This window comes from Diceros bicornis, chromosome 23 (assembly GCF_020826845.1).
Source record: "Diceros bicornis minor isolate mBicDic1 chromosome 23, mDicBic1.mat.cur, whole genome shotgun sequence".
In the NCBI taxonomy this organism is placed as follows: domain Eukaryota; kingdom Metazoa; phylum Chordata; class Mammalia; order Perissodactyla; family Rhinocerotidae; genus Diceros; species Diceros bicornis.
Genome location: NC_080762.1, coordinates 54,693,446 through 54,709,298, shown reverse-complemented (window position 1 = coordinate 54,709,298; position 15,853 = coordinate 54,693,446). Strand labels below are relative to the sequence as shown.

Sequence of the window (15,853 nt, the reverse complement as noted above, 5' to 3'; positions counted from 1 at the left end):
AATGTTACCCCATATGTGTAAATTTCCTCCTCATCTGGTTAAACACTTCAGGCGGTCTGTCTTTCCTAGGGTGTCTGAACACCCTCCAGGCTGTATTGTCTCATTTCTTGTTCTTGTTCACAGCAGTCATCTGGGGATCTCCCTTCCCAATCATCCTGGGGATTCCTTTCACCTTTCTTGTGTTGGATCTCGTGTTTTCCAGATCCTTTGTTGCCTTCTTTCTTAATCTAATCTCTTGTTTTAGCAGAGCACCTGCTCCAGTACATTACTCAGAGAAAGTTCACGGTAGCTAAATTTGAGACCCTATATGTTAGAAAATGGCTTCCATCTAACCTCATACTTGATTGATAGTTTGACCACTGCTATAGACTGAAAGTTTGTGTCCTCCCAAAATTCATATGTTGAAAACCAACCCCCAATGTGATGGTATTTGGAGGTGGGACCTTTGGGAGGTGATTGGATTATGAGGGAAAAGCCTGCACGAATGGGATTAGTTTCCTTATATAAAAGAGGTACCACAGCTGGCCTGATGGCGTAGCGGTTAAGTTCATGCATTCTGCTTAGGCAGCCCGGGGTTTGCAGGTTCAGATCCTGGGCATGAACCTGCTCTCCACTTGTCAAGCCATGCTGAGGTGGTGTTCCACACAGAAGAACTAGAAGGACCTACAACTACGTACTGGGGCTTTGGGGAGAAAAAAGGAAAACAAAAAAAGAGGAAGATTGGCAATAGATGTTAGCTCAGGGCCAATCTTCCTCAAAATAAAATAAAATAAAATAAAAGAGGTAACAATTTGAATAAACTTTTCTCCATCTCCAAACACCAGAAATCTCCGTGTTTGGCTTATTGAGCGTCAGGCACATGAACTTGAGATGCAGAGGTTCAGTGTCACAGACTGACTCCCAATGTATCAGTACATGAGCTGAGAAAGAGTTTCGGGGCCTGGGTCTTATTATTCTTATGTATATTTTAATTGAATCTTTCTGTTTTCAGAGAAGCACCCTCATTCTCAAATCTGCCAAATATTTAATAGTCCAGAGACTGTTTTACTCTGTCCGGAAAATAAATCTTCAGCCTTATATTGGGTGGCCATGAGGCAATTACACAAATGAATGGAATGGAGAAGGGGATTTGGAGCTCTAGCTATTAGCTATTTCAATTTATCCTTCTATTTTTAACTCAATCCTTCCATTAATTTACCCCCATTTCCAGAAGTAACTGGTATGTCTTGTTTATATATATGTAGAAATTTTTATATATATGCAAATTTAAAAAATATACCTATGTAAAGCTTCTGAGCTTTCTCTACTGCCAGTTTACGATTTATCTTTCTAGGTCTGCTACCATTCATCCATGTTTTAAAACTTTGCTTAAACCTACATGTTCAGCTTAATACAATTATTATGAAGCGAACCCTCTGGTAACATACAGGTAAAAACAGAGTACACTAAGAGCACCCCAGAAGGATTCATGGTTCCACTCACAAACACAAACCTTTCCTCTCCATTAAATATAATCACTGTTCTGATTTCTATGGTAATCAGTTATGTGCTTTTCTTAATTCTTTTACTGCTTAACTACACATCTGTAACCACTGTGGTTTACTTTTGCCTGTCCCACTACTATTTATTGAAAAGATCATCCTTTTCCCTCTCTTCTGAAGTTCCACCTTTGTCATAAAATCTGTGTATCTCATGTACTCATGTTTTCCCAATCCTTTTCTTCTGACCTATTTCATTATATTGACTCATCTTTTATTTTGCTATTTTCTCTTCAGCTGGATATAAGTTATTGTTCTTAATTTTACTTATTGTATCTTTCAGTTGTGGGATTTTTCTTATTTATGCCAGACATTATATTTTAAGAGTTGTCCTACAGTAAGCAAGACAGTACGGTATTGATGAAAGAGTACACACAACGATCAGCGGAGGAGAAAAAAGAGCCCAGGAGTTGGCCCACACAAATACAGTCAATTGAGTTTTGACAACGATGGAAAAGCAATTCAATGGACAAAGGATTGTCTTTTCAATAAATGGTGTCTTATGCCAAAAAAAAAAAAAAAACCAATAAAACCAACCCACAACAAACAAACAAATAAACAAAAAATGGACCTAGACACAGACATTACACCTTACACAGAAAAGAAGTAAAAATGGATCATACACATAAATGTAAAATGCATGTAAAAATTTTAGAAGAAAATATAGAAGCAAATCTATGTGACCTTAAGCTTGGTGATAATATTTTAGATACAATATAAGAGCATGATCCACAAAAGAAAAAAATGATGAGTTGGATTTTATTGAAATGAAAAACTTCTGTTCTGCTAAGGAGACTGTAAACAAAATTAAAAGATAAACCATAAACTGAGAAAAAATATTTGCATTTCTGACAAAGGACTTATACTCAAAATATAGAAAGAAAACTTAAAACTCAACAATAAGAAAACCTAAAGATTCAGTTAAAAATGAGCCACAGAGCTGAGCAAGACACCTCACGAAGAAGATATACATAAGGCAAATAAGCATACGAAAAGACGCTCCACATCATTTGTCATTAGGAAATGTAAATGGAAACATCAATGAGATACCACTACACACCTATTAGAATGACTGAAAAAAAATCGACACTACCAATCGTTGGCAAAGATTCAAAGAAACAGGAACTCTCATTCCTTGCGGGTGCGAATGCAAATTGGTACAGGCACTTTAGAAGACAGTTCGACAGTTTTTTACAAAGCTAAACATAGTCTTACCATCCCATCCAGCAATCACACTCCCAGGTGTTTACTCACCTGACTTGAAGAGGTATGTCCACACAAAAACCTGCACTCGAATGTTTATAGTAGCTTTGTTCATAACTGCCGACCCCAGAAAAACCAAGATGTTCTTCAGCAGGTGGATTAAAAACAAACTGCATACCCATGCAATGGAATACTATCAGCAATAAGAAGGCATGAACTATCATCCCATGCAAAGACATGGGTGAATCTTAAGTGCACACTGCTGGATTAAAGAAGCCAGTCCGGAAAGGCTACATGCTATATCATTCCATTTACATGACACTCTGGCAAAGGCAAAACATTAGTAGATGCAGGAGTTTTGGGGGGTGTGCGTTCAGAATAGGTGAAGCGTAGGGGATTAGGGCAGTGAATCTATTTTGTATAATACTGTAATGCATGACTCTGCACTTTTCAAAACCCATAGAGCTTTACAGCGGAGGAGTGAATCTTACGGCATGCAAATTAAAAAAAAATCATTTAGGTAGCACCTAACTACGCTAATTGTGACAGTGCAGGCTAAGACAAAAGAGTCTAAACTGTATTAAAAACGTATGAAACAATCTCACTGAAGAGGGTGGGGGAAAGTTGACCTAAGTAACTTTGGAAATGAATGGAGTCTGTGAGACTAAAGACAAAAGGAACTGTATATTAGCAGTGTACTCTAGTTGAAAAAAATAGTTTCCCACTGAAGTATGAGCTAATTCTGAAACAACTATAACATGCATACTGGAAGTGAACAGTTAAGTAAACGGAGAGTGGGTGGTGGGAGCCAGGCTTCTCACCATTGAAGTGGGAGGTTACAGACAAGCAAGGAGAAGAGGCAAAAATAATACATATGGTAATGGAGTAGAGTAGGAGACAGCAGTATACACTCATGTTTAGTTTAACGTAGATAGAGATGGATATATATATATTAATTATATATGTTATATATATATGGATATGTGTATATGTACTGGTTAGTATACACACATTGCCTTTCTCCATCAGCTAAGAGAGCCTAGAAGCAATGATACCCCAGTAGCAAGGAGCACACTTAGCACCAGATCTTGGTTCTTGCCATTCTTCAGTAAAATAAACCAGGACTCCTTAGAGAAATGGCTGGTTCTAAAACTGCGACAGGACATATACAACATGAACCTGGAGTGTCTTATAGTCCTTGAAAGTAAAGAAGTGCTCGAACGAAACCAAACCAAACACAAAAACTCCACAGTTATGGGGGCATGTCAAAGGGACACAGGAGCCAACTGAAAAGGCTCTCAATGGCCAAACTGAAGCAATTTGAGGAAAAAAGCAATGTAATATTGGATTATAATACCAAGTGTAAAATAAATATGCATGAGTCCATACTGATAGAGATAAATTATTGAATAAATAAATAAATGAGAGAGAATAGACAAATATCCCGTGCAGAACAATTCCAAATCATTTATGTAGATACTCCACTCTCCAGGAGGTAGAGTATAACTCCCACTCCTTATGTGCAACCTGCATACAGTGACTTCCTTCTAAAATGTACAATACGGAAAGAGGAAGAAAAGAGCAACTTTACAGTGGAGAATCCTGACAAATATAAATAACCTTGATCAAGGTCTTTATCAACAAGGAAGTCATGTTGATGACTTGCATGCTCCCTTCATCTAGTGTGATGAGAATGGCACATCACCTCTGTGCTCTTCCTCCAAAACACCGTAACACCCAGTCTAACCATGAGAAAAATATCAGACAAATCCCAATTGAGGGACATTCGATAAAATACCTGATTGGTACTCCTCAAAACTGTCAAGGTCATCAAAAACAAGGAAAATCTGAGAAACAGTCACAGCCAAGATTTGCTTAAGGATACATGGAGACTAAACGTAATGCGGTGTCCTGGATGGGATCCTGGAACAGAAAAAAGACATTAGGTTAGGGAAAAAATCTAAGAAAATCTGAATAATGTATGGGCTTCAGTTAATGATAATGTATTAATATTGGTTCATTAAATGTAACAAACGTACCATAATAATGGAAGATGTTAATACTAGGGGAAACTGTAGGGAGGGTATGTGGGAACCCTGTACTAGCTTCACAATTTTTGTGTACGTCTAAATCTATTCTAAAATAAAAAGTTTATTAAAAATATAAAAAATATGTTCATAGAAAGAATTCGGAGTCTAGGATATCTCCTTCCAGAGACGATTTTCCTTTGCTTCTTCCAAGCACTGGGGATTACTAGCATTCCAAGATCAACTGAATACCATTTGTGAGGTGGAGATTTTCTAGACTACACAGACGATTCTGGGCTGAGTTGCACTTGGTAGAGGCCTGGTTCACTCTGAGCTCGCCTTTGTTTCCAGGGTGTAGCCCTGAGCAGTTTACCAGGGCTTTGCCATGGCCTGGACTCCAACTTCTGTCTCCTTCCTACTAAGAGATTTTCAAAAGCACTGTTCAGTCTCTGATTTTCTTTCAGAGGAGAAAATGCTCTGGGGCAAAAGTGGCTCCCAAAGCTAGGCTCGTTTGTCTTCATTCTGCCCTCTTGTAAATCTCTATTTTAGTAATGCTTCACTATTTTGTTTGCTCTCCATTTCTTTCCATTGGATGATTTTATATTTCACCGGGCTTTCCTACATTTCCTCAGCAGAAGGATTGGTCAAAATGACCTAGTCGCTCTATCTGCAACAGAAATTCTAAAACTTGATTACCATCTCTTTTCTTGTTCTGTTTATTGTTCTGGCTTCATACTTAAAAAAATTCTTTTAATCTTATTTTCTTGGGGTATCCAGAGGTAGCATAGAGTAACGGGTTTTCAGCTCTCATCTTTAACTGCAGATTATTTTGGTGATATCTAAAGAAAATTAGAGTTATCAAATTGGTGTAGAATCCTACTTAGAGCAGTGTATCTGAAAATGAGAAATGAACTAGATGAAAGATCAATTTACTTTTAAATAACCACATCGAGGAAAAATGATATGAGGACTTAAAATAGATACATACTTATACATAAATACGTATATAAATATTTCTAACACTTCAGAAATATGGGCTGGAAAGTGGGTAAGGGCTAACAAAATACTTTCTGTCTCCATTTGCTGTGTCTCTCCATGTCATACTTATGTTCCTAACCCTGTTGTGAAACGTCAGTGTTCTCTCTCTAGGAGAGAAAGCAACAATTTCAAGTTATGAAAAACATTTCCTCTTAATAGTCTCCTTAAGAAAAAACGTTGCTTAAAGGAAAATGTAGTATAGACTACTTTGAGTTCCTAAGAATATCCTATATCATATGTATGATTATAAAGGTATTGAATTTATATTAAAATAAATATTTAAAAATTTCTCTTGACAGCAGTACCTTATTAATTTTCCCATTTTTAATTAAAAATCTGGGTAACTAATGTTGATAACTGCCATTTAGGAGGCAAACAAGAATGATAACCATTCAATACACACACGTGCTGCATAACGACGTTTCAGTCAATGACAGACAGCGAGTGCGAGTGCGATGGTGGTCTCATGAGATTAGTATTATACAGCCTAGGTTAGGCTGTACCATCTAGGTTTCTGTAAGTACACTCTATGATGTTTGCACAACGAAATTGCCTAAGGATGCATTTCTCAGAACATATCCCTGTTATTAAGCCACACATGACTATTCCTGAAACAATGCTTTCTGGGACCATCGAGTCTTTCTCTAAGTATTGTTGTGTTTAATTATGGATCACTGTTAACTAATCCAGAAGGGCTTCTTCAAGCTGGTTGACTGTCAACAATAATTATACATCCTTAAAGAGGTAAGCATTCCTCTTTATTTTCTGGCAGAATTTCAGTGGTGCATTTAAAATGTACAAGGTAGGGTGGAAAGGGCAGTATGTCTTTGAAGATGTCTTCCTTCATCTGAAATCAGTAGAAATGAGAAATGGTTGCCAAAATGAATCAGTTAATGTCATAAAGAAACTATTCCATTTGTTAATCAAAATAGATACAATTTTTTAGTTCCTACTAAATGCCAGGCTCTCCATTAGGTGCTTTATATGCATAGATGACATCTTTCCAGCACCCCTATGAAGTAAGTACTATTTTTATTTCTGCTTTACAGGTGAGGAAATTGAGACTTGGAGATGGAAGTATATTTCCCAACTACACAACTGGTAAGGGTGAAGCAGGCTTTTCAACCCAGATCTCTCTGATTCCAAAGCCTCTGTCGTCTTGATTGCTCCTCACTCTGTTCCTTCCATAGGGAAATTGGATACTGTTACAGAACTAAGCGGGCCCGCATCCTGGAGAGTTAAATAAGACTCTACACCAGTGGAAGTTGTCTCACAAAGTACAATGTATTTGCAGCAAATAGGAGGCCATGAGGAATCATTTCCAAAGTCATGATGTCCCTGAACAAAGAGAAGGAGGAACTTTTATTTGGTTAGGGAATGAATACTCAAAAGGGAGAAGTGGGTACACTGCAGATTATGATAATGAGGCTTAATCTCCTCTTGAAGAGATCTTTGAATTAAAAATAAAAGGCAAGGTCATGGGTGCAGCTCTTGTAGGGAGGCTTGGTTAGCTTCAGGGTGGCTACGGTTGTCTCCTTAACATAACAACAGTTAAATGCTTTCAAACCCACCCTTGAGTTCCTTGGGGCACTAGTTGGTGACAATACTAAGAAAGTAACTGACGTCATCAGACAAATTAACAACTAATGGGTTCCAGTCGCCAATTACAGTGGATGTGGCGGGGGGCGGGGGGGGGGGGGGTATGTTTCCCCGACCGACACTAACAAACAATTCTCAGATACCCGTTGGCTGTCCTACAGTTCAACTCAATTCTGACACTGTTTACCTGGAGATAGCATCATATACCACAGGTTAAGGGCTCAGTCCCACAAGAGTGCCCCATCCCCCTCAGATGTCGGTCCCAAGTCCAGGTTGTCACTTAGGCTTCTGACCAATTGGCTACAGATCAGAGGTTCCAATGACCCCCTCCTTGGGTTTGATTATTTGCTAGAGCGGCTCACAGAATTCATAGAAACATTTTGAAGCCAGGTAACTGAGGGTTACTGTAAATATTCAATAAGAATGTGTGGGGCCGGCCCGTGGCGCAAGCGGTTAAGTGCGCGCACTCTACTGCAGCGACCTGGGGTTCGCTGGTTCGGATCCTGGGGGCGTGCACAGACACACTGCTTGGCAAGCCATGCTGTGGCGGCATCCCATATAAAGTGGAGGAAGATGGGCACGAATGTTAGCCCAGGGCCAGTCTTCCTCAGCAAAAAAAGAGGAGGATTGGCAGATGTTAGCACAGGGGTGATCTCCTCACAAAAAAAGAAAAAAAAAAAAAAAAGAATGTGATTACCCTTTTACCTTGTTCCCAATACAGACACAGATGAAAAGAAGATTAACATTAATTTTCTGTTTTCTTGTTTAACCTGAGGGATGACTCAAGGGTCACAAGGATTTATGAGCTTATTTTGCAGAAGAAAAAGAATGACTTCAAGGAAGTTATGATCACCAGATAACCAGCCCCCAGCTGACTTTGACACCCCAAAGTCAGATTGCCCAAAGGCCTATCTGGTGTGAAAGAAACATGGATTTCCCCTTTGTTTCTCTGAAACTCCTCTTGCCAAGCCCCTTAGCTCTATAAAACCCCCTCCTTTCTTCCTTTGTTGAGGTGGATTTGAGAGAACCTATGCTCCTGGATTCTCATTTTGGTCAATTCGAATAACTTTCTCTATCTTGAAGCACCAATGTCTCAGTGATTGGCTTATTGCACATTGGGCACACAAAGTTGAGACTGAGAAGTGCAGTATCAATTTTACTTACGACATTACTGGTTTATTGTAAAAGGATATAACTCAGGAACAGCCAGATGGAAGAGATACACAGGGCATGGTATGGGGAAAGGACATGGAGCTTCCATGCTCTCTCAGAGTGTGCCACTCTCCCCAAATCTGCAGGTGTTCACCAACACAGAAGCTCTCTGAACCTTGTCCTTTTTGGCTTGGACAATCAAATGGAGGCTTCATTACACAGGCATGATTGATTAAATCATTGGCCCTTGGCTACTGATGGGAGAAGAGAGAGAATCTCCCTCTGCCCTTTCCCTTAAGGTTCTTCTGGCTGGCCAAATAATCAACAAGACAGGTTAGCAGGAGAAAATAATACCAAGTTTAATAACATGTATACATGGGAGAAAGCAAGGACATTGCGTTTCTCAACACAATAGCAGAAATTCTCGTCTTAAATATCATTTTCAGCCAATGACAAAGGAGGATTTTGGGGGTGGGGGGAGTCAGTTACAGGAGATTACCACTAAAGCACAGTAAACAAGAGTAAGGTTTATTATGTAGCTCAAAGCCTCACCTTCCACATTGATAAGTCACTAGGAATGAGCTCATCCCCCTCTCTTCTCCAAACAGAGAGGGAGATACCTTTACAAATGGAGATTTCCCTTATAAATGTAAATGATTGTCTGGCAGGGTCATCCAGAGAATGTGGCCAGAGAGATAGAACTTCTGATAAGAGGGGCTTGTTGGTGCCTTTCCTATTGTAACATTTACCCTACGTTATCTTTACAGCCATCATGATAGATCTGTTCCAGGAAGGAGCTACCATGTCAAATTCTTTAGGCAGTTAGTGGGGGAGGTCAAATGTCCCTAGAGAAAACAACCAAGGTAAAGAGATAGATTTCAGGGTGGCCAAATCTTGATCTCCCACACTACCAAACTCAATCTCTAGCCCCTCTCCCCTCCCTGAGGTCAAGAGGGTGAGACTGAATGTTCCAACCCTCTAATCACATGGTTGGCTCCCCTGGCAACCAGCCCCCATCCTTAGGTGGGATCCTAATTCCAAGGGTTTAGGAGTTCTGTGGCAGAAATGGGGACAAAGACCAAATATATATATTTCTTATTATAAATCACAATATCACAACAATGTCGGGGAGAACGAAAATTTCCTTTTTACCCTTCTTGTGTTCTTATGGCTGGACTAATAATAAAATTGACACATGATCAAATTCACAGCAGAAAAACCCGATATAATTCTGTGTGCCCGGGAGAATCATGAAAATGATGCTCAGAGAGTGAACAAAGCAGGTGGTATACGTATCTTTTACAAAAAGAAACAATAAATTTGTGAGGAATTGACAAAACAAAGAAACTTAGGTTTAGGGTATGTAATTAGTGAGGAATTTAAACAGAGTTTGAGTTAGTAAATTAACAAGGTTTGGTTCTGCAGGCTTCTGGGCCCAGAATTCCCTCACTCTGGGTGAGCACCCTTCATGTGGGAGATTTATCTCCTGCTTTCAGAAGGAATGGAGACAGGAGAGTCAGCATGCCCTTTTTCTTAAGTGACTTCAATTCAAAATCAGTATGTCATTGTGGGATATTTTTTGTGGGGTGAGGGTAGCTGCCTTGGGCCCCAACAACAACACTGAGTGAAAAGAGAAGCCAGTGAAAATGCAGGGTCACATCCCAAGTTCACTGGCTGCAGTGGTCTTTTCCTTCACGTTTCGTTAACTGACTTGGACACTGTGGGTAAGGTGGCTGCATAGGAATTTGCAGAGTCTTCATCTCTGGAATCAAGTACTCTTTTCTTTGGTAGACATGTCACTGACTAGGGGCCTCGAAAACCTCAAAGGTGGGTTTGGAAGCAATTAACTGTTTTTCCAGGTTGTTTCTTTTCCTTTTGTATGTTAAGGAGATGTAACCACCAGCCATCCTGAAACTGACCAAGCCTCATCACAAGAGCTTCGCCCATGACCTTTGCCTTATTTTTAATGCAAAGATCTCTCCAGGAGGAGCTTAGGCCTCATTATGTGGAAGCATGTTCTCCAACTGAGCCTGTGCAAGCAAACATGCGCCTCACCCTTTTGAATATTCATTCCCCAACGAAATAAAAGTTCCTGCTTCCCTTTGTTGGGGGACGCCATGACTTTGAAAATGATTCCTCATGGCCTCCTATTTGTTGCAAATACACTTTACTTTGTGAGACAGCTTCCACTGGTGTAGAGTCTTATTTAACTCACCAGGAGGCAAGCCCATTTGGTTAGGTAACAGATAGACTACTGTCTGCTTAGTGTTCTCGGATTCCTTTTGCTCACACGGTTGATTTGTTTCTGCATTTCAGGCAGGCAAAGGGGATTCTTGAGGAATTTCCATCACCATAAAAATGAGTGACTAACCAGGAGTGGCTGAACCACACCTAGAAGGAACCAGTCCTGGGAGGGGCAGGTAGGCAGAGCCATGAGTATTAGACCCTTGATCTGGGGAGAATAGGTTCTGTTACCTCTGATAAGAGCCCAGTGTCCTTGTCTATACTTCTGGGTGTCTGGAACAAGTGCCTTTCTTGTTAGCACAAGATTCAGCCTGTGTGACTCAGAGAGTTTCCCTGCATTATTATCCGCACCTGAGGAAGGAGGGATGTAATGCCCAGAAAGAAACATAAGGCTGACACTGATTGGAATGTCATCTAAGTGGGGTTCCCATCTTCTGCATTTACCCTCTGGATCATCTCATTTTGGTAGTCGGCTAAAGACTACAGGATTAGACGAAAAGGGCTGCCTCAGGTGTAGTGAGGGGAGCAGCAGATGGAATACACAAAAGCTGACTGCATAAGGGCAGGAATGGAGGGAGGCAATTGCAGGGCTGTGGGATGACACTTTAATGAGGATATGAATGATAGCAACCTGGGCACTGAGGCCTCGCATCCTCATCCACCTTCATTATTTTCTCTGAGAACTTGCTGATGAATCCTGGTGTGGGAAGACTTGAATGATTCCATCCTCCTATGGAGACAAAGCAGGTCAGCCTTCCTCCCAGGGCTCTTAGGACAAAGCTCTTCCCTCCCTCTTCTCCTTGCCCCTATCCAGGTCCTTGGTAATAGATACAGTAATGCAGAATAAACTGAACTAGTCCCTCCTTGGGAAAAATAATTATAAGCTAAACACTAGAAAAGCAGGTAACTTATTTTTATCTTTAAAGGTGTCAATATGCATGCATTTTATTTTTTTCACAGTCTGTCTACCTTTTATTTCAATCAGGAAGTAATCAAACTTATACAGTCTAAAAACAGTAGAAAAGGTGAGTAAAAAGGCCCATGGTCCATCTACGGTGGGGACAAAGGGTGGCCATGTGAGCACTGTACCTGGCACCTAGAGAGAGACGGCTGGGCATTGTCCTGGCAGCAATGATGACAGGACCAAGCAGAGGGAGGCTTTATGGGTGTAGGGCAGGGAGGGCACTGCCTGGCTGGCTGAGCCTGCCCCCTGTCCCCACAGGGCAGGCAGAGACCCCGAGACCACTGTGTGGACAATCTGGCTTAGGCAGGCCTCGGCAGGGGAAGCTAAGACCTGGCCTGAATTCTCAGTGAAGGTCCAAACCTTCACAGCACTGTCCATAGTCCCTGAGAAGAGCCGCCTCCAGGTCACGGCCAGCCCAGTAAGGCTGCCCTGGTGATGCAGCATGGGCTGCACCTAGATCATGTTGTCCATACTCCAGACTTTGAGGGACTGGTCATGGGACACGCTGAAGACTTTGGTCTGGTCTGGTGTCGAGATGATGGCCAGGGCATACATGGTCCATCAGGGTGCATACCTGCTACTTGGACTTGATAACCCGCACTTGGATGAGGCTGTCCTAGGTACCACAGACACTGTGGTGATTCATCATGGTGACAGGGTAGATGCTACCACTGATGTCTGCTGGACTTTGATGCAGTTGAGAGTCTGGATGTCCCAGACCTTGATTGTCTGGTAGGAGCCGCTGTACATGTAGCTCTGGGTGGCCGCCAAGGCCTGCACCCAGTGGTTAAGGCTCAGGAGCTCCTTCTTTGATTTCAGCTCAGTGCGCTCGATGTCTCAGACCTTGATGACCTTCAGGGAACTGCTGAACAGCATGTTGTGCTAGGAGACCAGCAAGCACACTGGTTGTCTGAGCCTGGATCATGTTCACCTTCTGCAGGTTCTGGATGTCGTAAATGGTGATGGTGCAGTCTGCTGAGCCACTGTAGAGCCTACACCCTTGAATGCAGAGCACCAGCACAACGCCGTCATGGCCCTCCAGCATCTTCTGGAACTTGTGAGTGGTACAGATGTCCTACACCTTGATGGCCTTTTTAGAGGAGCTGCTGAAGAGCAGGTCACCCATGGAGTAGATGCCAGGGCCCTGGTGGCCCATGCAGTTTCCTTTGCACCTGAAGATCTGCTGAGAGTCATAGGATCCTAGGATGCCCATGTTCAGCCACGTGCTGATATGAGACAGCTCCTCTTTCAACATGGTGGCAGTCTCTCTGAAACTCCAAGAGGTCCTCCCAAGCTTGCTCTGGTTTTCATCCAGGACCTCAAACTTAGGCTCGAGTTTCTTCTCCAGCTGGTCAATCCTCTGGAGAGCTTGCCCAGCATGGAACTTGGGAAAGTGATCTCCTAGTCCTGGGCCAGCACCACGTGCATCTGGTAGAAGCGGTAGTCTGTCTGCTACATGAACTCCTTCAGGCCCTGGAAGTGGCACATCTCCAGGTGCATCTCATATGTGTCCTGGTTTCCAATGAACGTGCACCGTACTTGGAGCGAGGACACTTGATGTGCTTGTGCTCCTTGAGATGGGCTTCCGGGTTCATCTAAAGGAGGGACGGGCAGCTGGAGTTGTTGGGGCACTGCACAGGCCTGGAGTCACAGCCATGTGCTGAGCTTGATGACACCCTCAGGAATTCACCTCAAAGACAGTGGGCTTCTCACCCTGCCACCTGACAGCTGTGCCTGCAGTAGATAAAGAGCTCCTGGATTGGCTCAGCCACCTCAGTGTTGTTCACCAGCAAGGTCAGCGTGGTGTTGTCCACAGACACTTCTCTGACTTCATGGTGCATCTTCCACAGAACATGTGCCCACATGTGGTGATCACAAGGTCCTTGAACACGCTGCAGCAGAGCTGGCCAACGAGCTTCACTGAGGGCTGCTCGGCAAACATCAGTGGCTCCTGCTCCTCCTCGTCCTTGGGCGGCAAGAATGTGGAGTGCAGGGACAAGCTGGACTCGGAGTGCAGGGAAGAGCCAGAGAAGGCTGAGTTGGAGCAGTGAGGGTGTTGGTGGGGGGCGTGCTGTCCTTCTCATCCCGTGGGGAGTAGGTGAGGGTGCTGGAGGAGGAGGGAATCCTGTGGTGCTGTTTGTAGTACTGGTCCCATCGGCTTTCCTGATGGTGATGACTGCCAAAAAAGGCAGGCCCGAAGGTCATCTCCATTCTGCTTGCAGGGGCAACCTCTAGGTGGGAAGGCTGGGAGGCTCCCGGAGACCCGGTTGTAGCAGGCGCTCTGACCTCAGCTCACGTTCTAGAGAGACATCCAGGGGCCTCGGGTAGCGTCCCCTGCCTGTGGCAGCCCGGGAGTGGCAGTGCCACCCTCCTGCTTCACTGTGTCCCCTTGGCTGCCAGCCAGGAAAGGGACCTGCATCCATTTTAAAATACAACATTTTCAGAATAATTATTAGCCACATCTACTAAGAGGATAAATAAGGTATGTTTGGTGTTAGCAAGTTACATATAATCCCTTCTATATACGGTCATGATAAATGTTGCACATTCTAAGAGCACAGGCACTTTCATCAGTGACTTGAATTTTACAGACGCTAAACCCAGTTTAAATGGGTTTCAAATGCTGTTGAAAGATCTTCAAGGTCTGAATTCCTCCAGCGCTCATTGCCTGAGCACTTAGACACACAGCAATGAAGAGCGAATGGTCAGCAGGGTCAAGGGCTGCAAAGAGAATCAATAAGATGCGCGCTGAGGAGGCGCTGCTGGATCTGTGATAGGGAGGAATCCGTGACCTTTGGGAGAGCGTCTCAGTAGCACAGTGGACAAGGAAGTCAGCCCGCAGTGCATCACAGAGTAACTGGATAGTGGAAAGACAGTGAGTGAGACTCCTCTTATATAGTCTAGCAGTGAAGAGGAGAGAGAATTGGCTTGACAAGCTAGCTGGGCCAAAGTGCAATTTTTTTTAAAAAAAAAGATTGGTTATGGGCAGAGCAGGAGGCATGGGTGAGATGTGCCTTTGCAGCAGAATTCAGAATTCAGAGATGGAGAGAGAAAGAGAAAGAAAGAGAGCAAGAGAGACTGACTTGCTACACAAGATTCCCAATAGCAGGTGCTCCGTGGGCCTAATAAGCACTTACCCTGAAAGGAAGTTTCCAGAATGGCCTCAGTTTTGTAGGACTCAAAGGAGTTTTAGAGCATGAAACACACAGACATGTGCCCTGGAGGAGGTTACAATCTAGAAGTGATACAATGCACTCAGAAACAATATAATGGAGTTACTTGTTCAGCACCTTTCAAAATGATACCAGCCAAAAGATGTTAGCCCAAACACTCTAACTATAATAACAAACAGTGGATGACTTTGTTCAGTGTATTCACACGTTACCCACATTAGGTAGGTACTATTATCATATTGCATATGAGGAAACTGAAGCTTATGCAGGCCACAGGCTAAGGAAGTTCTTAATGTCTCACGGCTAATCAATGATTGAAGTCCAGTCTCTGATTGTAAGCTGGGATCCCACTCCTAGCGGTTGTCAGTAGAAATACTGAGTGAAGTTTGTGACCTCAAAACTCAAATGAGAATTCAACAACGTTTGTATCTTACTTTATGTACAGTATAGTCTGCATCTTACTTTAAAATACTTTGGCTTTGGCGCACATACGTGCACACTTGTTTGTATGTTTGCCGGTGTGAGCCTGAGCTACACTGTAGGTGTGGCCAATTGCCTGGTTGTAGTACATACTCTAAGAGGAGGTAGGGAATGGTCAACACAATAAAAAGGGCCACATTCTAGAGGTAGCGACTATAATATTCAATAATCTTTAATTTCAATTGACATCAGATTTTAAAATATTAGCATAATGAAGGATAGAGAAGGGTGTTCATTGGTTAAACTAGATAATGGACATTAGAAGTGGGTATTCATTAGTGAAATTAGTGATAGTTAAAATTTGTGAATTGACTAAAATATTCTAGAAACACTCCCTGCCTTGGCATGAGTCCAGTAAGTCACCCTTCGTTGTTAGAATAAAGTTGGAAGCCAATCCCCAACAGTCCTGTGCCCAGCCATCTCTTTGGAGGATTC

The 15,853-nt window shown here is 42.6% G+C and overlaps 1 pseudogene; it reads right to left on the bottom strand.

The window, feature by feature from the left end:
* Positions 1-11,897: 11,897 nt before the first annotated feature.
* LOC131420629 (E3 ubiquitin-protein ligase TRAF7-like) lies at positions 11,898-15,509 on the bottom strand (annotated as a pseudogene).
* Positions 15,510-15,853: the final 344 nt, after the last annotated feature.